Genomic DNA, 20,739 nt, shown 5'->3' with positions numbered 1-20,739 from the left:
TGCCATATCAAAATCGTATCTACCTTAGAACTCACAAATTAACAGATTTATCTACTAACAATTGGGCTTAATTTTGCACATTCTAATGACCAAATGTATTTGATATTTTGCTAGATATAGCTTTAAAACATCAACACTTTTTCACTTTTCAAATTTAGCTTGTTTTTTTAACTGTTTAATTGTTCAAGAAATAATGGAGCCCAAATATAATCTTGCAGCAAACCAAAATATGGAAAGCTAATTTCTTTATGTAAATTAAAATCAACTAATCAAAAATATGCCATATCAAAACACAATTTGTCTTGTATCTACCTTAGAACTCACAGATTAACAGATTAATCTCCTAACAATTGATCTTAATTTTGCACCTTCTAGTGTGCCAAATGTCTTTGATATTTTGCTAGATATACAAACATTTCTTTCAATGTTGACATTGAATATGCATTTCCAAATAAATAAAAGGTAATCAGTGTGGCTGCTAAGAGTGACTGGGCTTAGGCTCAATGAATGGAAGAAAATGTGTGAAAGATAAAAAAGAGAACAGACTGGCATCCCAAATATTTTGATGCACTAATGCCTGTTCTCACTCTTAGCATCACTAGCTGCAAGATTTGGTAAAATTTGAAGAAAAAGAAAACATCAATCTGCAGGATTCGAACCTACGCGGGGAGACCCCAATGGATTTCTAGTGCATCGCCTTAACCACTCGGCCACAACTACCTCACATGTGTTAAAGTGTTTATTTTAACATAATTAGGAGAAGGGTTTATGTTTTGCATGGTTTGCATGGTTTAGAATGTGTAAAATTACATAAATGGCCATCTAAGATAAAAAAAAAATTGTTTCCTTCGAGCCGGAATTGAACCTGCGACCGAAGGATTACTGTACCAAACTCCTCTACAGTCCTCCGCTCTACCAGCTGAGCTATCGAAGGTTCCCTATAGCAATCATCTACACTATATCTGATGGAGTGGACATGTAAAACTTTTCACTATCTAAAACTTACCCAATAAAGTAATTAAACTAGACAAAAGTTATTTATATGTTTATTCCTGTTTTGCATAAGCATCACAAATAATCATGCTTAATGATTTGCTAAATATCACCAGAAGTTTAACTTAAATTTGTTATTTTTCTATCATCTGGCAACAGCTAGTTTAGAAAGCAGTTTTCATAGATCTTCCATCTGTAGCCACATTTACATCAAGATTAGAGATACTTTAAAATATCAACACTTTTTCACTTTTCAAATTTAGCTTGTTTTTTTAAGTGTTTAATTGTTGAAGAAATAATGGGGCCCAAATATATTATTGCAGCAAAACAAAATATAGAAAAAGCTACGTTGCATATGTAAATTAAAATCAACTATTCAAAAATATGCCATATCAAAATCGTATCTACCTTAGAACTCACAAATTAACAGATTTATCTACTAACAATTGGGCTTAATTTTGCACATTCTAATGACCAAATGTATTTGATATTTTGCTAGATATAGCTTTAAAACATCAACACTTTTTCACTTTTCAAATTTAGCTTGTTTTTTTAACTGTTTAATTGTTCAAGAAATAATGGAGCCCAAATATAATCTTGCAGCAAACCAAAATATGGAAAGCTAATTTCTTTATGTAAATTAAAATCAACTAATCAAAAATATGCCATATCAAAACACAATTTGTCTTGTATCTACCTTAGAACTCACAGATTAACAGATTAATCTCCTAACAATTGATCTTAATTTTGCACCTTCTAGTGTGCCAAATGTCTTTGATATTTTGCTAGATATACAAACATTTCTTTCAATGTTGACATTGAATATGCAATTCCAAATAAATAAAAGGTAATCAGTGTGGCTGCTAAGAGTGACTGGGCTTAGGCTCAATGAATGGAAGAAAATGTGTGAAAGATAAAAAAGAGAACAGACTGGCATCCCAAATATTTTGATGCACTAATGCCTGTTCTCACTCTTAGCATCACTAGCTGCAAGATTTGGTAAAATTTGAAGAAAAAGAAAACATCAATCTGCACGTAGTCGGCAGGATTTGAACCTACGCGGGGAGACCCCAATAGATTTCTAGTCCATCGCCTTAACCACTCGGCCACAACTACCTCACATGTGTTAAAGTGTTTATTTTAACATAATTAGGAGAAGGGTTTATGTTTTGCATGGTTTGCATGGTTTAGAATGTGTAAAATTACATAAATGGCCATCTAAGATAATAAAAAAAAATTGTTTCCTTCGAGCCGGAATTGAACCAGCAACCTAAGGATTGCTGTACCAAACTCCTCTACAGTCCTCCGCTCTACCAGCTGAGCTATCGAAGGTTCCCTATAGAAATCATCTACACTATATCTGATGGAGTGGACATGTAAAACTTTTCACTATCTAAAACTTACCCAATAAAGTAATTAAACTAGACAAAAGTTATTTATATGTTTATTCCTGTTTTGCATAAGCATCACAAATAATCATGCTTAATGATTTGCTAAATATCACCAGAAGTTTAACTTAAATTTGTTATTTTTCTATCATCTGGCAACAGCTAGTTTAGAAAGCAGTTTTCATAGATCTTCCATCTGTAGCCACATTTACATCAAGATTAGAGATACTTTAAAATATCAACACTTTTTCACTTTTCAAATTTAGCTTGTTTTTTTAAGTGTTTAATTGTTGAAGAAATAATGGGGCCCAAATATAATATTGCAGCAAAACAAAATATAGAAAAAGCTACGTTGCATATGTAAATTAAAATCAACTATTCAAAAATATGCCATATCAAAATCGTATCTACCTTAGAACTCACAAATTAACAGATTTATCTACTAACAATTGGGCTTAATTTTGCACATTCTAATGACCAAATGTATTTGATATTTTGCTAGATATAGCTTTAAAACATCAACACTTTTTCACTTTTCAAATTTAGCTTGTTTTTTTAACTGTTTAATTGTTCAAGAAATAATGGAGCCCAAATATAATCTTGCAGCAAACCAAAATATGGAAAGCTAATTTCTTTATGTAAATTAAAATCAACTAATCAAAAATATGCCATATCAAAACACAATTTGTCTTGTATCTACCTTAGAACTCACAGATTAACAGATTAATCTCCTAACAATTGATCTTAATTTTGCACCTTCTAGTGTGCCAAATGTCTTTGATATTTTGCTAGATATACAAACATTTCTTTCAATGTTGACATTGAATATGCAATTCCAAATAAATAAAAGGTAATCAGTGTGGCTGCTAAGAGTGACTGGGCTTAGGCTCAATGAATGGAAGAAAATGTGTGAAAGATAAAAAAGAGAACAGACTGGCATCCCAAATATTTTGATGCACTAATGCCTGTTCTCACTCTTAGCATCACTAGCTGCAAGATTTGGTAAAATTTGAAGAAAAAGAAAACATCAATCTGCACGTAGTCGGCAGGATTTGAACCTACGCGGGGAGACCCCAATAGATTTCTAGTCCATCGCCTTAACCACTCGGCCACAACTACCTCACATGTGTTAAAGTGTTTATTTTAACATAATTAGGAGAAGGGTTTATGTTTTGCATGGTTTGCATGGTTTAGAATGTGTAAAATTACATAAATGGCCATCTAAGATAATAAAAAAAAATTGTTTCCTTCGAGCCGGAATTGAACCAGCAACCTAAGGATTGCTGTACCAAACTCCTCTACAGTCCTCCGCTCTACCAGCTGAGCTATCGAAGGTTCCCTATAGAAATCATCTACACTATATCTGATGGAGTGGACATGTAAAACTTTTCACTATCTAAAACTTACCCAATAAAGTAATTAAACTAGACAAAAGTTATTTATATGTTTATTCCTGTTTTGCATAAGCATCACAAATAATCATGCTTAATGATTTGCTAAATATCACCAGAAGTTTAACTTAAATTTGTTATTTTTCTATCATCTGGCAACAGCTAGTTTAGAAAGCAGTTTTCATAGATCTTCCATCTGTAGCCACATTTACATCAAGATTAGAGATACTTTAAAATATCAACACTTTTTCACTTTTCAAATTTAGCTTGTTTTTTTAAGTGTTTAATTGTTGAAGAAATAATGGGGCCCAAATATAATATTGCAGCAAAACAAAATATAGAAAAAGCTACGTTGCATATGTAAATTAAAATCAACTAATCAAAAATATGCCATATCAAAATCGTATCTACCTTAGAACTCACAAATTAACAGATTTATCTACTAACAATTGGGCTTAATTTTGCACATTCTAATGACCAAATGTATTTGATATTTTGCTAGATATAGCTTTAAAACATCAACACTTTTTCACTTTTCAAAGTTAGCTTGTTTTTTTAACTGTTTAATTGTTCAAGAAATAATGGAGCCCAAATATAATCTTGCAGCAAACCAAAATATGGAAAGCTAATTTCTTTATGTAAATTAAAATCAACTAATCAAAAATATGCCATATCAAAACACAATTTGTCTTGTATCTACCTTAGAACTCACAGATTAACAGATTAATCTCCTAACAATTGATCTTAATTTTGCACCTTCTAGTGTGCCAAATGTCTTTGATATTTTGCTAGATATACAAACATTTCTTTCAATGTTGACATTGAATATGCAGTTCCAAATAAATAAAAGGTAATCAGTGTGGCTGCTAAGAGTGACTGGGCTTAGGCTCAATGAATGGAAGAAAATGTGTGAAAGATAAAAAAGAGAACAGACTGGCATCCCAAATATTTTGATGCACTAATGCCTGTTCTCACTCTTAGCATCACTAGCTGCAAGATTTGAAGAAAAAGAAAACATCAATCTGCACGTAGTCGGCAGGTTTTGAACCTACGCGGGGAGACATCAATGGATTTCTAGTCCATCGCCTTAACCACTCGGCCACAACTACCTCACATGTGTTAAAGTGTTTATTTGAACATAATTAGGAGAAGGGTTTATGTTTTGCATGGTTTGCATGGTTTAGAATGTGTAAAATTACATAAATGGCCATCTAAGATAATAAAAAAAAATTGTTTCCTTCAAGCCGGAATTGAATCAGCGACCTAAGGATTGCTGTACCAAACTCCTCTACAGTCCTCCGCTCTACCAGCTGAGCTATCGAAGGTTCCCTATAGAAATCATCTACACTATATCTGATGGAGTGGACATGCAAAACTTTTCACTATCTAAAACTTACCCAATAAAGTAATTAAACTAGACAAAAGTTATTTATATGTTTATTCCTGTTTTGCATAAGCATCACAAATAATCATGCTTAATGATTTGCTAAATATCACCAGAAGTTTAACTTAAATTTGTTATTTTTCTATCATCTGGCAACAGCTAGTTTAGACAGCAGTTTTCATAGATCTTCCATCTGTAGCCACATTTACATCAAGATTAGAGATACTTTAAAATATCAACACTTTTTCACTTTTCAAATTTAGCTTGTTTTTTTAAGTGTTTAATTGTTGAAGAAATAATGGGGCCCAAATATAATATTGCAGCAAAACAAAATATAGAAAAAGCTACGTTGCATATGTAAATTAAAATCAACTAATCAAAAATATGCCATATCAAAATCGTATCTACCTTAGAACTCACAAATTAACAGATTTATCTACTAACAATTGGGCTTAATTTTGCACATTCTAATGACCAAATGTATTTGATATTTTGCTAGATATAGCTTTAAAACATCAACACTTTTTCACTTTTCAAATTTAGCTTGTTTTTTTAACTGTTTAATTGTTCAAGAAATAATGGAGCCCAAATATAATCTTGCAGCAAACCAAAATATGGAAAGCTAATTTCTTTATGTAAATTAAAATCAACTAATCAAAAATATGCCATATCAAAACACAATTTGTCTTGTATCTACCTTAGAACTCACAGATTAACAGATTAATCTCCTAACAATTGATCTTAATTTTGCACCTTCTAGTGTGCCAAATGTGTTTGATATTTTGCTAGATATACAAACATTTCTTTCAATGTTGACATTGAATATGCATTTCCAAATAAATAAAAGGTAATCAGTGTGGCTGCTAAGAGTGACTGGGCTTAGGCTCAATGAATGGAAGAAAATGTGTGAAAGATAAAAAAGAGAACAGACTGGCATCCCAAATATTTTGATGCACTAATGCCTGTTCTCACTCTTAGCATCACTAGCTGCAAGATTTGAAGAAAAAGAAAACATCAATCTGCACGTAGTCGGCAGGTTTTGAACCTACGCGGGGAGACCCCAATGGATTTCTAGTCCATCGCCTTAACCACTCGGCCACAACTACCTCACATGTGTTAAAGTGTTTATTTGAACATAATTAGGAGAAGGGTTTATGTTTTGCATGGTTTGCATGGTTTAGAATGTGTAAAATTACATAAATGGCCATCTAAGATAATAAAAAAAAATTGTTTCCTTCAAGCCGGAATTGAATCAGCGACCTAAGGATTGCTGTACCAAACTCCTCTACAGTCCTCCGCTCTACCAGCTGAGCTATCGAAGGTTCCCTATAGAAATCATCTACACTATATCTGATGGAGTGGACATGCAAAACTTTTCACTATCTAAAACTTACCCAATAAAGTAATTAAACTAGACAAAAGTTATTTATATGTTTATTCCTGTTTTGCATAAGCATCACAAATAATCATGCTTAATGATTTGCTAAATATCACCAGAAGTTTAACTTAAATTTGTTATTTTTCTATCATCTGGCAACAGCTAGTTTAGACAGCAGTTTTCATAGATCTTCCATCTGTAGCCACATTTACATCAAGATTAGAGATACTTTAAAATATCAACACTTTTTCACTTTTCAAATTTAGCTTGTTTTTTTAAGTGTTTAATTGTTGAAGAAATAATGGGGCCCAAATATAATATTGCAGCAAAACAAAATATAGAAAAAGCTACGTTGCATATGTAAATTAAAATCAACTAATCAAAAATATGCCATATCAAAATCGTATCTACCTTAGAACTCACAAATTAACAGATTTATCTACTAACAATTGGGCTTAATTTTGCACATTCTAATGACCAAATGTATTTGATATTTTGCTAGATATAGCTTTAAAACATCAACACTTTTTCACTTTTCAAATTTAGCTTGTTTTTTTAACTGTTTAATTGTTCAAGAAATAATGGAGCCCAAATATAATCTTGCAGCAAACCAAAATATGGAAAGCTAATTTCTTTATGTAAATTAAAATCAACTAATCAAAAATATGCCATATCAAAACACAATTTGTCTTGTATCTACCTTAGAACTCACAGATTAACAGATTAATCTCCTAACAATTGATCTTAATTTTGCACCTTCTAGTGTGCCAAATGTGTTTGATATTTTGCTAGATATACAAACATTTCTTTCAATGTTGACATTGAATATGCATTTCCAAATAAATAAAAGGTAATCAGTGTGGCTGCTAAGAGTGACTGGGCTTAGGCTCAATGAATGGAAGAAAATGTGTGAAAGATAAAAAAGAGAACAGACTGGCATCCCAAATATTTTGATGCACTAATGCCTGTTCTCACTCTTAGCATCACTAGCTGCAAGATTTGAAGAAAAAGAAAACATCAATCTGCACGTAGTCGGCAGGTTTTGAACCTACGTGGGGAGACCCCAATGGATTTCTAGTCCATCGCCTTAACCACTCGGCCACAACTACCTCACATGTGTTAAAATGTTTATTTGAACATAATTAGGAGAAGGGTTTATGTTTTGCATGGTTTGCATGGTTTAGAATGTGTAAAATTACATAAATGGCCATCTAAGATAATAAAAAAAAATTGTTTCCTTCAAGCCGGAATTGAATCAGCGACCTAAGGATTGCTGTACCAAACTCCTCTACAGTCCTCCGCTCTACCAGCTGAGCTATCGAAGGTTCCCTATAGAAATCATCTACACTATATCTGATGGAGTGGACATGCAAAACTTTTCACTATCTAAAACTTACCCAATAAAGTAATTAAACTAGACAAAAGTTATTTATATGTTTATTCCTGTTTTGCATAAGCATCACAAATAATCATGCTTAATGATTTGCTAAATATCACCAGAAGTTTAACTTAAATTTGTTATTTTTCTATCATCTGGCAACAGCTAGTTTAGAAAGCAGTTTTCATAGATCTTCCATCTGTAGCCACATTTACATCAAGATTAGAGATACTTTAAAATATCAACACTTTTTCACTTTTCAAATTTAGCTTGTTTTTTTAAGTGTTTAATTGTTGAAGAAATAATGGGGCCCAAATATAATATTGCAGCAAAACAAAATATAGAAAAAGCTACGTTGCATATGTAAATTAAAATCAACTAATCAAAAATATGCCATATCAAAATCGTATCTACCTTAGAACTCACAAATTAACAGATTTATCTACTAACAATTGGGCTTAATTTTGCACATTCTAATGACCAAATGTATTTGATATTTTGCTAGATATAGCTTTAAAACATCAACACTTTTTCACTTTTCAAATTTAGCTTGTTTTTTTAACTGTTTAATTGTTCAAGAAATAATGGAGCCCAAATATAATCTTGCAGCAAACCAAAATATGGAAAGCTAATTTCTTTATGTAAATTAAAATCAACTAATCAAAAATATGCCATATCAAAACACAATTTGTCTTGTATCTACCTTAGAACTCACAGATTAACAGATTAATCTCCTAACAATTGATCTTAATTTTGCACCTTCTAGTGTGCCAAATGTGTTTGATATTTTGCTAGATATACAAACATTTCTTTCAATGTTGACATTGAATATGCATTTCCAAATAAATAAAAGGTAATCAGTGTGGCTGCTAAGAGTGACTGGGCTTAGGCTCAATGAATGGAAGAAAATGTGTGAAAGATAAAAAAGAGAACAGACTGGCATCCCAAATATTTTGATGCACTAATGCCTGTTCTCACTCTTAGCATCACTAGCTGCAAGATTTGAAGAAAAAGAAAACATCAATCTGCACGTAGTCGGCAGGTTTTGAACCTATGCGGGGAGACCCCAATGGATTTCTAGTCCATCGCCTTAACCACTCGGCCACAACTACCTCACATGTGTTAAAGTGTTTATTTTAACATAATTAGGAGAAGGGTTTATGTTTTGCATGGTTTGCATGGTTTAAAATGTGTAAAATTACATAAATGGCCATCTAAGATAATAAAAAAAAATTGTTTCCTTCGAGCCGGAATTGAACCAGCGACCTAAGGAATGCTGTACCAAACTCCTCTACAGTCCTCCGCTCTACCAGCTGAGCTATCAAAGGTTCCCTATAGAAATCATCTACACTATATCTGATGGAGTGGACATGCAAAACTTTTCACTATCTAAAACTTACCCAATAAAGTAATTAAACTAGACAAAAGTTATTTATATGTTTATTCCTGTTTTGCATAAGCATCACAAATAATCATGCTTAATGATTTGCTAAATATCACCAGAAGTTTAACTTAAATTTGTTATTTTTCTATCATCTGGCAACAGCTAGTTTAGACAGCAGTTTTCATAGATCTTCCATCTGTAGCCACATTTACATCAAGATTAGAGATACTTTAAAATATCAACACTTTTTCACTTTTCAAATTTAGCTTGTTTTTTTAAGTGTTTAATTGTTGAAGAAATAATGGGGCCCAAATATAATATTGCAGCAAAACAAAATATAGAAAAAGCTACGTTGCATATGTAAATTAAAATCAACTAATCAAAAATATGCCATATCAAAATCGTATCTACCTTAGAACTCACAAATTAACAGATTTATCTACTAACAATTGGGCTTAATTTTGCACATTCTAATGACCAAATGTATTTGATATTTTGCTAGATATAGCTTTAAAACATCAACACTTTTTCACTTTTCAAATTTAGCTTGTTTTTTTAACTGTTTAATTGTTCAAGAAATAATGGAGCCCAAATATAATCTTGCAGCAAACCAAAATATGGAAAGCTAATTTCTTTATGTAAATTAAAATCAACTAATCAAAAATATGCCATATCAAAACACAATTTGTCTTGTATCTACCTTAGAACTCACAGATTAACAGATTAATCTCCTAACAATTGATCTTAATTTTGCACCTTCTAGTGTGCCAAATGTGTTTGATATTTTGCTAGATATACAAACATTTCTTTCAATGTTGACATTGAATATGCATTTCCAAATAAATAAAAGGTAATCAGTGTGGCTGCTAAGAGTGACTGGGCTTAGGCTCAATGAATGGAAGAAAATGTGTGAAAGATAAAAAAGAGAACAGACTGGCATCCCAAATATTTTGATGCACTAATGCCTGTTCTCACTCTTAGCATCACTAGCTGCAAGATTTGAAGAAAAAGAAAACATCAATCTGCACGTAGTCGGCAGGTTTTGAACCTACGCGGGGAGACCCCAATGGATTTCTAGTCCATCGCCTTAACCACTCGGCCACAACTACCTCACATGTGTTAAAATGTTTATTTGAACATAATTAGGAGAAGGGTTTATGTTTTGCATGGTTTGCATGGTTTAGAATGTGTAAAATTACATAAATGGCCATCTAAGATAATAAAAAAAAATTGTTTCCTTCAAGCCGGAATTGAATCAGCGACCTAAGGATTGCTGTACCAAACTCCTCTACAGTCCTCCGCTCTACCAGCTGAGCTATCGAAGGTTCCCTATAGAAATCATCTACACTATATCTGATGGAGTGGACATGCAAAACTTTTCACTATCTAAAACTTACCCAATAAAGTAATTAAACTAGACAAAAGTTATTTATATGTTTATTCCTGTTTTGCATAAGCATCACAAATAATCATGCTTAATGATTTGCTAAATATCACCAGAAGTTTAACTTAAATTTGTTATTTTTCTATCATCTGGCAACAGCTAGTTTAGACAGCAGTTTTCATAGATCTTCCATCTGTAGCCACATTTACATCAAGATTAGAGATACTTTAAAATATCAACACTTTTTCACTTTTCAAATTTAGCTTGTTTTTTTAAGTGTTTAATTGTTGAAGAAATAATGGGGCCCAAATATAATATTGCAGCAAAACAAAATATAGAAAAAGCTACGTTGCATATGTAAATTAAAATCAACTAATCAAAAATATGCCATATCAAAATCGTATCTACCTTAGAACTCACAAATTAACAGATTTATCTACTAACAATTGGGCTTAATTTTGCACATTCTAATGACCAAATGTATTTGATATTTTGCTAGATATAGCTTTAAAACATCAACACTTTTTCACTTTTCAAATTTAGCTTGTTTTTTTAACTGTTTAATTGTTCAAGAAATAATGGAGCCCAAATATAATCTTGCAGCAAACCAAAATATGGAAAGCTAATTTCTTTATGTAAATTAAAATCAACTAATCAAAAATATGCCATATCAAAACACAATTTGTCTTGTATCTACCTTAGAACTCACAGATTAACAGATTAATCTCCTAACAATTGATCTTAATTTTGCACCTTCTAGTGTGCCAAATGTGTTTGATATTTTGCTAGATATACAAACATTTCTTTCAATGTTGACATTGAATATGCATTTCCAAATAAATAAAAGGTAATCAGTGTGGCTGCTAAGAGTGACTGGGCTTAGGCTCAATGAATGGAAGAAAATGTGTGAAAGATAAAAAAGAGAACAGACTGGCATCCCAAATATTTTGATGCACTAATGCCTGTTCTCACTCTTAGCATCACTAGCTGCAAGATTTGAAGAAAAAGAAAACATCAATCTGCACGTAGTCGGCAGGTTTTGAACCTATGCGGGGAGACCCCAATGGATTTCTAGTCCATCGCCTTAACCACTCGGCCACAACTACCTCACATGTGTTAAAGTGTTTATTTTAACATAATTAGGAGAAGGGTTTATGTTTTGCATGGTTTGCATGGTTTAGAATGTGTAAAATTACATAAATGGCCATCTAAGATAATAAAAAAAAATTGTTTCCTTCGAGCCGGAATTGAACCACCAAGATTAACCACTCGGCCACAACTACCTCACATGTGTTAAAGTGTTTATTTTAACATAATTAGGAGAAGGGTTTATGTTTTGCATGGTTTGCATGGTTTAGAATGTGTAAAATTACATAAATGGCCATCTAAGATAATAAAAAAAAATTGTTTCCTTCGAGCCGGAATTGAACCAGCGACCTAAGGAATGCTGTACCAAACTCCTCTACAGTCCTCCGCTCTACCAGCTGAGCTATCAAAGGTTCCCTATAGAAATCATCTACACTATATCTGATGGAGTGGACATGCAAAACTTTTCACTATCTAAAACTTACCCAATAAAGTAATTAAACTAGACAAAAGTTATTTATATGTTTATTCCTGTTTTGCATAAGCATCACAAATAATCATGCTTAATGATTTGCTAAATATCACCAGAAGTTTAACTTAAATTTGTTATTTTTCTATCATCTGGCAACAGCTAGTTTAGACAGCAGTTTTCATAGATCTTCCATCTGTAGCCACATTTACATCAAGATTAGAGATACTTTAAAATATCAACACTTTTTCACTTTTCAAATTTAGCTTGTTTTTTTAAGTGTTTAATTGTTGAAGAAATAATGGGGCCCAAATATAATATTGCAGCAAAACAAAATATAGAAAAAGCTACGTTGCATATGTAAATTAAAATCAACTAATCAAAAATATGCCATATCAAAATCGTATCTACCTTAGAACTCACAAATTAACAGATTTATCTACTAACAATTGGGCTTAATTTTGCACATTCTAATGACCAAATGTATTTGATATTTTGCTAGATATAGCTTTAAAACATCAACACTTTTTCACTTTTCAAATTTAGCTTGTTTTTTTAACTGTTTAATTGTTCAAGAAATAATGGAGCCCAAATATAATCTTGCAGCAAACCAAAATATGGAAAGCTAATTTCTTTATGTAAATTAAAATCAACTAATCAAAAATATGCCATATCAAAACACAATTTGTCTTGTATCTACCTTAGAACTCACAGATTAACAGATTAATCTCCTAACAATTGATCTTAATTTTGCACCTTCTAGTGTGCCAAATGTGTTTGATATTTTGCTAGATATACAAACATTTCTTTCAATGTTGACATTGAATATGCATTTCCAAATAAATAAAAGGTAATCAGTGTGGCTGCTAAGAGTGACTGGGCTTAGGCTCAATGAATGGAAGAAAATGTGTGAAAGATAAAAAAGAGAACAGACTGGCATCCCAAATATTTTGATGCACTAATGCCTGTTCTCACTCTTAGCATCACTAGCTGCAAGATTTGAAGAAAAAGAAAACATCAATCTGCACGTAGTCGGCAGGTTTTGAACCTACGCGGGGAGACCCCAATGGATTTCTAGTCCATCGCCTTAACCACTCGGCCACAACTACCTCACATGTGTTAAAGTGTTTATTTTAACATAATTAGGAGAAGGGTTTATGTTTTGCATGGTTTGCATGGTTTAGAATGTGTAAAATTACATAAATGGCCATCTAAGATAATAAAAAAAAATTGTTTCCTTCGAGCCGGAATTGAACCAGCGACCTAAGGAATGCTGTACCAAACTCCTCTACAGTCCTCTGCTCTACCAGCTGAGCTATCGAAGGTTCCCTATAGAAATCATCTACACTATATCTGATGGAGTGGACATGCAAAACTTTTCACTATCTAAAACTTACCCAATAAAGTAATTAAACTAGACAAAAGTTATTTATATGTTTATTCCTGTTTTGCATAAGCATCACAAATAATCATGCTTAATGATTTGCTAAATATCACCAGAAGTTTAACTTAAATTTGTTATTTTTCTATCATCTGGCAACAGCTAGTTTAGACAGCAGTTTTCATAGATCTTCCATCTGTAGCCACATTTACATCAAGATTAGAGATACTTTAAAATATCAACACTTTTTCACTTTTCAAATTTAGCTTGTTTTTTTAAGTGTTTAATTGTTGAAGAAATAATGGGGCCCAAATATAATATTGCAGCAAAACAAAATATAGAAAAAGCTACGTTGCATATGTAAATTAAAATCAACTAATCAAAAATATGCCATATCAAAATCGTATCTACCTTAGAACTCACAAATTAACAGATTTATCTACTAACAATTGGGCTTAATTTTGCACATTCTAATGACCAAATGTATTTGATATTTTGCTAGATATAGCTTTAAAACATCAACACTTTTTCACTTTTCAAATTTAGCTTGTTTTTTTAACTGTTTAATTGTTCAAGAAATAATGGAGCCCAAATATAATCTTGCAGCAAACCAAAATATGGAAAGCTAATTTCTTTATGTAAATTAAAATCAACTAATCAAAAATATGCCATATCAAAACACAATTTGTCTTGTATCTACCTTAGAACTCACAGATTAACAGATTAATCTCCTAACAATTGATCTTAATTTTGCACCTTCTAGTGTGCCAAATGTGTTTGATATTTTGCTAGATATACAAACATTTCTTTCAATGTTGACATTGAATATGCATTTCCAAATAAATAAAAGGTAATCAGTGTGGCTGCTAAGAGTGACTGGGCTTAGGCTCAATGAATGGAAGAAAATGTGTGAAAGATAAAAAAGAGAACAGACTGGCATCCCAAATATTTTGATGCACTAATGCCTGTTCTCACTCTTAGCATCACTAGCTGCAAGATTTGAAGAAAAAGAAAACATCAATCTGCACGTAGTCGGCAGGTTTTGAACCTATGCGGGGAGACCCCAATGGATTTCTAGTCCATCGCCTTAACCACTCGGCCACAACTACCTCACATGTGTTAAAGTGTTTATTTTAACATAATTAGGAGAAGGGTTTATGTTTTGCATGGTTTGCATGGTTTAGAATGTGTAAAATTACATAAATGGCCATCTAAGATAATAAAAAAAAATTGTTTCCTTCGAGCCGGAATTGAACCAGCGACCTAAGGATTGCTGTACCAAACTCCTCTACAGTCCTCCGCTCTACCAGCTGAGCTATCGAAGGTTCCCTATAGAAATCATCTACACTATATCTGATGGAGTGGACATGCAAAACTTTTCACTATCTAAAACTTACCCAATAAAGTAATTAAACTAGACAAAAGTTATTTATATGTTTATTCCTGTTTTGCATAAGCATCACAAATAATCATGCTTAATGATTTGCTAAATATCACCAGAAGTTTAACTTAAATTTGTTATTTTTCTATCATCTGGCAACAGCTAGTTTAGACAGCAGTTTTCATAGATCTTCCATCTGTAGCCACATTTACATCAAGATTAGAGATACTTTAAAATATCAACACTTTTTCACTTTTCAAATTTAGCTTGTTTTTTTAAGTGTTTAATTGTTGAAGAAATAATGGGGCCCAAATATAATATTGCAGCAAAACAAAATATAGAAAAAGCTACGTTGCATATGTAAATTAAAATCAACTAATCAAAAATATGCCATATCAAAATCGTATCTACCTTAGAACTCACAAATTAACAGATTTATCTACTAACAATTGGGCTTAATTTTGCACATTCTAATGACCAAATGTATTTGATATTTTGCTAGATATAGCTTTAAAACATCAACACTTTTTCACTTTTCAAATTTAGCTTGTTTTTTTAACTGTTTAATTGTTCAAGAAATAATGGAGCCCAAATATAATCTTGCAGCAAACCAAAATATGGAAAGCTAATTTCTTTATGTAAATTAAAATCAACTAATCAAAAATATGCCATATCAAAACACAATTTGTCTTGTATCTACCTTAGAACTCACAGATTAACAGATTAATCTCCTAACAATTGATCTTAATTTTGCACCTTCTAGTGTGCCAAATGTCTTTGATATTTTGCTAGATATACAAACATTTCTTTCAATGTTGACATTGAATATGCAGTTCCAAATAAATAAAAGGTAATCAGTGTGGCTGCTAAGAGTGACTGGGCTTAGGCTCAATGAATGGAAGAAAATGTGTGAAAGATAAAAAAGAGAACAGACTGGCATCCCAAATATTTTGATGCACTAATGCCTGTTCTCACTCTTAGCATCACTAGCTGCAAGATTTGAAGAAAAAGAAAACATCAATCTGCACGTAGTCGGCAGGTTTTGAACCTACGCGGGGAGACCCCAATGGATTTCTAGTCCATCGCCTTAACCACTCGGCCACAACTACCTCACATGTGTTAAAGTGTTTATTTGAACATAATTAGGAGAAGGGTTTATGTTTTGCATGGTTTGCATGGTTTAGAATGTGTAAAATTACATAAATGGCCATCTAAGATAATAAAAAAAAATTGTTTCCTTCAAGCCGGAATTGAATCAGCGACCTAAGGATTGCTGTACCAAACTCCTCTACAGTCCTCCGCTCTACCAGCTGAGCTATCGAAGGTTCCCTATAGAAATCATCTACACTATATCTGATGGAGTGGACATGCAAAACTTTTCACTATCTAAAACTTACCCAATAAAGTAATTAAACTAGACAAAAGTTATTTATATGTTTATTCCTGTTTTGCATAAGCATCACAAATAATCATGCTTAATGATTTGCTAAATATCACCAGAAGTTTAACTTAAATTTGTTATTTTTCTATCATCTGGCAACAGCTAGTTTAGACAGCAGTTTTCATAGATCTTCCATCTGTAGCCACATTTACATCAAGATTAGAGATACTTTAAAATATCAACACTTTTTCACTTTTCAAATTTAGCTTGTTTTTTTAAGTGTTTAATTGTTGAAGAAATAATGGGGCCCAAATATAATATTGCAGCAAAACAAAATATAGAAAAAGCTACGTTGCATATGTAAATTAAAATCAACTAATCAAAAATATGCCATATCAAAATCGTATCTACCTTAGAACTCACAAATTAACAGATTTATCTACTAACAATTGGGCTTAATTTTGCACATTCTAATGACCAAATGTATTTGATATTTTGCTAGATATAGCTTTAAAACATCAACACTTTTTCACTTTTCAAATTTAGCTTGTTTTTTTAACTGTTTAATTGTTCAAGAAATAATGGAGCCCAAATATAATCTTGCAGCAAACCAAAATATGGAAAGCTAATTTCTTTATGTAAATTAAAATCAACTAATCAAAAATATGCCATATCAAAACACAATTTGTCTTGTATCTACCTTAGAACTCACAGATTAACAGATTAATCTCCTAACAATTGATCTTAATTTTGCACCTTCTAGTGTGCCAAATGTGTTTGATATTTTGCTAGATATACAAACATTTCTTTCAATGTTGACATTGAATATGCATTTCCAAATAAATAAAAGGTAATCAGTGTGGCTGCTAAGAGTGACTGGGCTTAGGCTCAATGAATGGAAGAAAATGTGTGAAAGATAAAAAAGAGAACAGACTGGCATCCCAAATATTTTGATGCACTAATGCCTGTTCTCACTCTTAGCATCACTAGCTGCAAGATTTGAAGAAAAAGAAAACATCAATCTGCACGTAGTCGGCAGGTTTTGAACCTACGCGGGGAGACCCCAATGGATTTCTAGTCCATCGCCTTAACCACTCGGCCACAACTACCTCACATGTGTTAAAATGTTTATTTGAACATAATTAGGAGAAGGGTTTATGTTTTGCATGGTTTGCATGGTTTAGAATGTGTAAAATTACATAAATGGCCATCTAAGATAATAAAAAAAAATTGTTTCCTTCAAGCCGGAATTGAATCAGCGACCTAAGGATTGCTGTACCAAACTCCTCTACAGTCCTCCGCTCTACCAGCTGAGCTATCGAAGGTTCCCTATAGAAATCATCTACACTATATCTGATGGAGTGGACATGCAAAACTTTTCACTATCTAAAACTTACCCAATAAAGTAATTAAACTAGACAAAAGTTATTTATATGTTTATTCCTGTTTTGCATAAGCATCACAAATAATCATGCTTAATGATTTGCTAAATATCACCAGAAGTTTAACTTAAATTTGTTATTTTTCTATCATCTGGCAACAGCTAGTTTAGACAGCAGTTTTCATAGATCTTCCATCTGTAGCCACATTTACATCAAGATTAGAGATACTTTAAAATATCAACACTTTTTCACTTTTCAAATTTAGCTTGTTTTTTTAAGTGTTTAATTGTTGAAGAAATAATGGGGCCCAAATATAATATTGCAGCAAAACAAAATATAGAAAAAGCTACGTTGCATATGTAAATTAAAATCAACTAATCAAAAATATGCCATATCAAAATCGTATCTACCTTAGAACTCACAAATTAACAGATTTATCTACTAACAATTGGGCTTAATTTTGCACATTCTAATGACCAAATGTATTTGATATTTTGCTAGATATAGCTTTAAAACATCAACACTTTTTCACTTTTCAAATTTAGCTTGTTTTTTTAACTGTTTAATTGTTCAAGAAATAATGGAGCCCAAATATAATCTTGCAGCAAACCAAAATATGGAAAGCTAATTTCTTTATGTAAATTAAAATCAACTAATCAAAAATATGCCATATCAAAACACAATTTGTCTTGTATCTACCTTAGAACTCACAGATTAACAGATTAATCTCCTAACAATTGATCTTAATTTTGCACCTTCTAGTGTGCCAAATGTGTTTGATATTTTGCTAGATATACAAACATTTCTTTCAATGTTGACATTGAATATGCATTTCCAAATAAATAAAAGGTAATCAGTGTGGCTGCTAAGAGTGACTGGGCTTAGGCTCAATGAATGGAAGAAAATGTGTGAAAGATAAAAAAGAGAACAGACTGGCATCCCAAATATTTTGATGCACTAATGCCTGTTCTCACTCTTAGCATCACTAGCTGCAAGATTTGAAGAAAAAGAAAACATCAATCTGCACGTAGTCGGCAGGTTTTGAACCTATGCGGGGAGACCCCAATGGATTTCTAGTCCATCGCCTTAACCACTCGGCCACAACTACCTCACATGTGTTAAAGTGTTTATTTTAACATAATTAGGAGAAGGGTTTATGTTTTGCATGGTTTGCATGGTTTAGAATGTGTAAAATTACATAAATGGCCATCTAAGATAATAAAAAAAAATTGTTTCCTTCGAGCCGGAATTGAACCACCAAGATTAACCACTCGGCCACAACTACCTCACATGTGTTAAAGTGTTTATTTTAACATAATTAGGAGAAGGGTTTATGTTTTGCATGGTTTGCATGGTTTAGAATGTGTAAAATTACATAAATGGCCATCTAAGATAATAAAAAAAAATTGTTTCCTTCAAGCCGGAATTGAATCAGCGACCTAAGGATTGCTGTACCAAACTCCTCTACAGTCCTCCGCTCTACCAGCTGAGCTATCGAAGGTTCCCTATAGAAATCATCTACACTATATCTGATGGAGTGGACATGCAAAACTTTTCACTATCTAAAACTTACCCAATAAAGTAATTAAACTAGACAAAAGTTATTTATATGTTTATTCCTGTTTTGCATAAGCATCACAAATAATCATGCTTAATGATTTGCTAAATATCACCAGAAGTTTAACTTAAATTTGTTATTTTTCTATCATCTGGCAACAGCTAGTTTAGACAGCAGTTTTCATAGATCTTCCATCTGTAGCCACATTTACATCAAGATTAGAGATACTTTAAAATATCAACACTTTTTCACTTTTCAAATTTAGCTTGTTTTTTTAAGTGTTTAATTGTTGAAGAAATAATGGGGCCCAAATATAATATTGCAGCAAAACAAAATATAGAAAAAGCTACGTTGCATATGTAAATTAAAATCAACTAATCAAAAATATGCCATATCAAAATCGTATCTACCTTAGAACTCACAAATTAACAGATTTATCTACTAACAATTGGGCTTAATTTTGCACATTCTAATGACCAAATGTATTTGATATTTTGCTAGATATAGCTTTAAAACATCAACACTTTTTCACTTTTCAAATTTAGCTTGTTTTTTTAACTGTTTAATTGTTCAAGAAATAATGGAGCCCAAATATAATCTTGCAGCAAACCAAAATATGGAAAGCTAATTTCTTTATGTAAATTAAAATCAACTAATCAAAAATATGCCATATCAAAACACAATTTGTCTTGTATCTACCTTAGAACTCACAGATTAACAGATTAATCTCCTAACAATTGATCTTAATTTTGCACCTTCTAGTGTGCCAAATGTCTTTGATATTTTGCTAGATATACAAACATTTCTTTCAATGTTGACATTGAATATGCAGTTCCAAATAAATAAAAGGTAATCAGTGTGGCTGCTAAGAGTGACTGGGCTTAGGCTCAATGAATGGAAGAAAATGTGTGAAAGATAAAAAAGAGAACAGACTGGCATCCCAAATATTTTGATGCACTAATGCCTGTTCTCACTCTTAGCATCACTAGCTGCAAGATTTGAAGAAAAAGAAAACATCAATCTGCACGTAGTCGGCAGGTTTTGAACCTACGCGGGGAGACCCCAATGGATTTCTAGTCCATCGCCTTAACCACTCGGCCACAACTACCTCACATGTGTTAAAGTGTTTATTTGAACATAATTAGGAGAAGGGTTTATGTTTTGCATGGTTTGCATGGTTTAGAATGTGTAAAATTACATAAATGGCCATCTAAGATAATAAAAAAAAATTGTTTCCTTCAAGCCGGAATTGAATCAGCGACCTAAGGATTGCTGTACCAAACTCCTCTACAGTCCTCCGCTCTACCAGCTGAGCTATCGAAGGTTCCCTATAGAAATCATCTACACTATATCTGATGGAGTGGACATGCAAAACTTTTCACTATCTAAAACTTACCCAATAAAGTAATTAAACTAGACAA

General features: G+C 32.2%; 29 non-coding genes across 29 annotated transcripts; all 29 read right to left on the bottom strand.

Moving 5' to 3' along the window:
- Positions 1 to 844: 844 nt before the first annotated feature.
- On the bottom strand, positions 845 to 934 carry TRNAY-GUA (transfer RNA tyrosine (anticodon GUA)). Its single transcript is given in 2 exon segments — positions 845 to 880; positions 898 to 934. It is a non-coding gene; the product is annotated as a tRNA-Tyr (tRNA).
- Positions 935 to 2,027: 1,093 nt separating this feature from the next.
- Positions 2,028 to 2,109, bottom strand: TRNAS-AGA (transfer RNA serine (anticodon AGA)). Its single transcript has one exon. It is a non-coding gene; the product is annotated as a tRNA-Ser (tRNA).
- A 126-nt stretch (positions 2,110 to 2,235) lies between these two features.
- TRNAY-GUA (transfer RNA tyrosine (anticodon GUA)) lies at positions 2,236 to 2,325 on the bottom strand. Its single transcript is given in 2 exon segments — positions 2,236 to 2,271; positions 2,289 to 2,325. It is a non-coding gene; the product is annotated as a tRNA-Tyr (tRNA).
- Positions 2,326 to 3,418: 1,093 nt separating this feature from the next.
- Positions 3,419 to 3,500, bottom strand: TRNAS-AGA (transfer RNA serine (anticodon AGA)). Its single transcript has one exon. It is a non-coding gene; the product is annotated as a tRNA-Ser (tRNA).
- A 126-nt stretch (positions 3,501 to 3,626) lies between these two features.
- On the bottom strand, positions 3,627 to 3,716 carry TRNAY-GUA (transfer RNA tyrosine (anticodon GUA)). The gene is given in 2 exon segments: positions 3,627 to 3,662; positions 3,680 to 3,716. It is a non-coding gene; the product is annotated as a tRNA-Tyr (tRNA).
- Positions 3,717 to 4,799: 1,083 nt separating this feature from the next.
- On the bottom strand, positions 4,800 to 4,881 carry TRNAS-AGA (transfer RNA serine (anticodon AGA)). Its single transcript has one exon. It is a non-coding gene; the product is annotated as a tRNA-Ser (tRNA).
- A 126-nt stretch (positions 4,882 to 5,007) lies between these two features.
- On the bottom strand, positions 5,008 to 5,097 carry TRNAY-GUA (transfer RNA tyrosine (anticodon GUA)). The gene is given in 2 exon segments: positions 5,008 to 5,043; positions 5,061 to 5,097. It is a non-coding gene; the product is annotated as a tRNA-Tyr (tRNA).
- Positions 5,098 to 6,180: 1,083 nt separating this feature from the next.
- On the bottom strand, positions 6,181 to 6,262 carry TRNAS-AGA (transfer RNA serine (anticodon AGA)). The gene has a single exon. It is a non-coding gene; the product is annotated as a tRNA-Ser (tRNA).
- Positions 6,263 to 6,388: 126 nt separating this feature from the next.
- TRNAY-GUA (transfer RNA tyrosine (anticodon GUA)) lies at positions 6,389 to 6,478 on the bottom strand. Its single transcript is given in 2 exon segments — positions 6,389 to 6,424; positions 6,442 to 6,478. It is a non-coding gene; the product is annotated as a tRNA-Tyr (tRNA).
- Positions 6,479 to 7,561: 1,083 nt separating this feature from the next.
- Positions 7,562 to 7,643, bottom strand: TRNAS-AGA (transfer RNA serine (anticodon AGA)). The gene has a single exon. It is a non-coding gene; the product is annotated as a tRNA-Ser (tRNA).
- Positions 7,644 to 7,769: 126 nt separating this feature from the next.
- On the bottom strand, positions 7,770 to 7,859 carry TRNAY-GUA (transfer RNA tyrosine (anticodon GUA)). The gene is given in 2 exon segments: positions 7,770 to 7,805; positions 7,823 to 7,859. It is a non-coding gene; the product is annotated as a tRNA-Tyr (tRNA).
- Positions 7,860 to 8,942: 1,083 nt separating this feature from the next.
- Positions 8,943 to 9,024, bottom strand: TRNAS-AGA (transfer RNA serine (anticodon AGA)). Its single transcript has one exon. It is a non-coding gene; the product is annotated as a tRNA-Ser (tRNA).
- Positions 9,025 to 9,150: 126 nt separating this feature from the next.
- On the bottom strand, positions 9,151 to 9,240 carry TRNAY-GUA (transfer RNA tyrosine (anticodon GUA)). Its single transcript is given in 2 exon segments — positions 9,151 to 9,186; positions 9,204 to 9,240. It is a non-coding gene; the product is annotated as a tRNA-Tyr (tRNA).
- Positions 9,241 to 10,323: 1,083 nt separating this feature from the next.
- TRNAS-AGA (transfer RNA serine (anticodon AGA)) lies at positions 10,324 to 10,405 on the bottom strand. The gene has a single exon. It is a non-coding gene; the product is annotated as a tRNA-Ser (tRNA).
- Positions 10,406 to 10,531: 126 nt separating this feature from the next.
- Positions 10,532 to 10,621, bottom strand: TRNAY-GUA (transfer RNA tyrosine (anticodon GUA)). Its single transcript is given in 2 exon segments — positions 10,532 to 10,567; positions 10,585 to 10,621. It is a non-coding gene; the product is annotated as a tRNA-Tyr (tRNA).
- A 1,083-nt stretch (positions 10,622 to 11,704) lies between these two features.
- On the bottom strand, positions 11,705 to 11,786 carry TRNAS-AGA (transfer RNA serine (anticodon AGA)). The gene has a single exon. It is a non-coding gene; the product is annotated as a tRNA-Ser (tRNA).
- Positions 11,787 to 12,089: 303 nt separating this feature from the next.
- TRNAY-GUA (transfer RNA tyrosine (anticodon GUA)) lies at positions 12,090 to 12,179 on the bottom strand. Its single transcript is given in 2 exon segments — positions 12,090 to 12,125; positions 12,143 to 12,179. It is a non-coding gene; the product is annotated as a tRNA-Tyr (tRNA).
- Positions 12,180 to 13,262: 1,083 nt separating this feature from the next.
- TRNAS-AGA (transfer RNA serine (anticodon AGA)) lies at positions 13,263 to 13,344 on the bottom strand. Its single transcript has one exon. It is a non-coding gene; the product is annotated as a tRNA-Ser (tRNA).
- Positions 13,345 to 13,470: 126 nt separating this feature from the next.
- On the bottom strand, positions 13,471 to 13,560 carry TRNAY-GUA (transfer RNA tyrosine (anticodon GUA)). Its single transcript is given in 2 exon segments — positions 13,471 to 13,506; positions 13,524 to 13,560. It is a non-coding gene; the product is annotated as a tRNA-Tyr (tRNA).
- Positions 13,561 to 14,643: 1,083 nt separating this feature from the next.
- On the bottom strand, positions 14,644 to 14,725 carry TRNAS-AGA (transfer RNA serine (anticodon AGA)). Its single transcript has one exon. It is a non-coding gene; the product is annotated as a tRNA-Ser (tRNA).
- Positions 14,726 to 14,851: 126 nt separating this feature from the next.
- On the bottom strand, positions 14,852 to 14,941 carry TRNAY-GUA (transfer RNA tyrosine (anticodon GUA)). Its single transcript is given in 2 exon segments — positions 14,852 to 14,887; positions 14,905 to 14,941. It is a non-coding gene; the product is annotated as a tRNA-Tyr (tRNA).
- A 1,083-nt stretch (positions 14,942 to 16,024) lies between these two features.
- On the bottom strand, positions 16,025 to 16,106 carry TRNAS-AGA (transfer RNA serine (anticodon AGA)). Its single transcript has one exon. It is a non-coding gene; the product is annotated as a tRNA-Ser (tRNA).
- A 126-nt stretch (positions 16,107 to 16,232) lies between these two features.
- Positions 16,233 to 16,322, bottom strand: TRNAY-GUA (transfer RNA tyrosine (anticodon GUA)). The gene is given in 2 exon segments: positions 16,233 to 16,268; positions 16,286 to 16,322. It is a non-coding gene; the product is annotated as a tRNA-Tyr (tRNA).
- Positions 16,323 to 17,405: 1,083 nt separating this feature from the next.
- On the bottom strand, positions 17,406 to 17,487 carry TRNAS-AGA (transfer RNA serine (anticodon AGA)). Its single transcript has one exon. It is a non-coding gene; the product is annotated as a tRNA-Ser (tRNA).
- A 126-nt stretch (positions 17,488 to 17,613) lies between these two features.
- TRNAY-GUA (transfer RNA tyrosine (anticodon GUA)) lies at positions 17,614 to 17,703 on the bottom strand. Its single transcript is given in 2 exon segments — positions 17,614 to 17,649; positions 17,667 to 17,703. It is a non-coding gene; the product is annotated as a tRNA-Tyr (tRNA).
- Positions 17,704 to 18,786: 1,083 nt separating this feature from the next.
- TRNAS-AGA (transfer RNA serine (anticodon AGA)) lies at positions 18,787 to 18,868 on the bottom strand. Its single transcript has one exon. It is a non-coding gene; the product is annotated as a tRNA-Ser (tRNA).
- Positions 18,869 to 19,171: 303 nt separating this feature from the next.
- Positions 19,172 to 19,261, bottom strand: TRNAY-GUA (transfer RNA tyrosine (anticodon GUA)). Its single transcript is given in 2 exon segments — positions 19,172 to 19,207; positions 19,225 to 19,261. It is a non-coding gene; the product is annotated as a tRNA-Tyr (tRNA).
- A 1,083-nt stretch (positions 19,262 to 20,344) lies between these two features.
- Positions 20,345 to 20,426, bottom strand: TRNAS-AGA (transfer RNA serine (anticodon AGA)). The gene has a single exon. It is a non-coding gene; the product is annotated as a tRNA-Ser (tRNA).
- A 126-nt stretch (positions 20,427 to 20,552) lies between these two features.
- Positions 20,553 to 20,642, bottom strand: TRNAY-GUA (transfer RNA tyrosine (anticodon GUA)). The gene is given in 2 exon segments: positions 20,553 to 20,588; positions 20,606 to 20,642. It is a non-coding gene; the product is annotated as a tRNA-Tyr (tRNA).
- Between the last annotated feature and the right edge of the window lie 97 nt (positions 20,643 to 20,739).

The sequence above is a fragment of the Taudactylus pleione genome, unplaced genomic scaffold, assembly GCF_031769625.1.
Source record: "Taudactylus pleione unplaced genomic scaffold, aTauple2 ptg000050l, whole genome shotgun sequence".
In the NCBI taxonomy this organism is placed as follows: domain Eukaryota; kingdom Metazoa; phylum Chordata; class Amphibia; order Anura; family Myobatrachidae; genus Taudactylus; species Taudactylus pleione.
Note: the sequence above shows the minus strand (reverse complement) of the source record. Positions and strands in the feature narration are given on the sequence as shown.